This window comes from Erithacus rubecula (assembly GCF_903797595.1).
Source record: "Erithacus rubecula genome assembly, contig: scaffold_204_arrow_ctg1, whole genome shotgun sequence".
Taxonomy (NCBI): domain Eukaryota; kingdom Metazoa; phylum Chordata; class Aves; order Passeriformes; family Muscicapidae; genus Erithacus; species Erithacus rubecula.
The window spans coordinates 110,084-111,743 of NW_027636110.1; the positions used below are offsets into that span (position 1 = coordinate 110,084).

The 1,660-nt window shown below is 44.0% G+C and overlaps 1 long non-coding RNA gene across 1 annotated transcript; it reads left to right on the forward strand.

Annotated features, from left to right (window-relative positions):
- The first annotated feature begins 195 nt into the window (after nucleotides 1–195).
- On the forward strand, nucleotides 196–1,242 carry LOC306815732. Its single transcript, XR_013777452.1, has 2 exons — nucleotides 196–852; nucleotides 901–1,242. It is a non-coding gene; the product is annotated as an uncharacterized lncRNA (long non-coding RNA).
- The last annotated feature ends 418 nt before the right edge of the window (nucleotides 1,243–1,660 follow it).

Sequence of the window (1,660 nt, forward strand, 5' to 3'; positions counted from 1 at the left end):
CAGCTAAATTGACACAGTGTGAAATTTTTTGACACCATTTCAAACCTGAAGGGCTTGTGTGGCCAAAGGTGCACCTGTGTTGTTCAGTCAGTATCTGGCAGGGTGTAATCCATCTCCAGAGGTTTTCCTAAATTCCCTGTCTCAGGGACTCAAGCATTACCTGTCTGCTCACCCTTCCCTTTGACAGGTGGAGCCCACACTCTGATGAAACACCAGCCAAGCTCAACCTTCAGACACCTCAGAAATAAAACCACCTTTGGCACTGCAGCTGCCCTGTCTCTTCCTGCTTCACCAGCAGCTGCAGGAAGGTTGCCCAACACTTCCTTAATCTGAATGAGAAAGACCCTGAGAAGAGTGTGTCACTAACTCATGTACTCCCCACTGGCGTGGAGGGATTTGCCAACATTTCCTCAAGGACTTGGGTATAAACATTTCCAGGGACACAACTGCTGCTGCCAGCTCCTAGGACATCAGTAGGGGAGATAATTACTTAATTAAGGAGTGAGGAAGTTCCTTGCTGCCCTGTCACATTCAGAACTTATTCTATGAGAGCATCTCATCATCATTTTTGTTGTTGGAAAGGGCTCTTTGGAAGCTGTGCCACAGGAAAAAAGGTTTTCCCTCCTGCCCAGCTCTCAGTGAGTGGGAAGCAGTGAGTGCCCATCCCCAGCTGCCACATTTCAGTAAATGGCCAAGTTTGTGCAGGTTCAGCTAAGCACCAACCCTCCAGTTTGTGCAGGCCTAATTAACCTCTATCATCTCTTTTTCAGAATAACACAAACATAAGCTAAACTCACTACATCAGCCTCCCTGACACCCTCTGCATCACCTGTTATATAGTCAGAGGAGCCTGTCACATCACTCACACCACATAGCAACACTTTCCTTTGACAAACTCAGTGGTTAAAATACTGTATTTTCCCCCCAAGGAAGACAAGGAGGTTTTAAAAGTGTAAAATCATATATGGCTTCATCTATTCCATGGAGAAAAAAGGGTGGAGGGGGACCTTGTTTTAAAGCACAAAAGACTTGTTCTAAAGTGAAGAAGTCAAGTCAGGTCAAAATATAAAAATACACTTCTCAATTCTAAGATCTCCACAGCTGGTCATTCCCACATGCAAAAACTTAAATAACCTTTCAGAGCTGTAGTAGGGCTAACGAAAACTCCGACCAAATGATAGATGTATTTGGACATTTGGATGTATAAATGTCACACCCAGTGGAATTAAGAGGAAATAAATAGTAATTTGACAGCATTGGCAGGCTGTGTTTTCGACTGTGTAGCACCACCAGCATATTTTACATGTGTATCACAGTCATGAATAAGCCAGTCCAGACACACATTCACAGACCAGTTTGGATTTCCTATTAATCTACATGCTCATTTTCTTCCCCCCACCCTTTCCAGCTAATAGGGAGCCAAGGGAACGAACTGATCCTTGTTTCTTTGGAACAAATTACCTCCAAATTCTCACAATTGATTCACACTGGCTGGTAAAACTCCAGGAGACAGAGGGAAGGAAAAAAAAAAATCCCTTCCCAGTGATAAGGCATTCTTGACATTTGAATTGTTTGTCATTTACTAAGGACATAAAACCCTGATACCAAAGATGGCACTTGAAATTATCACTGGAGCCCTGCCTGGGGCTGGGGCTCCCTG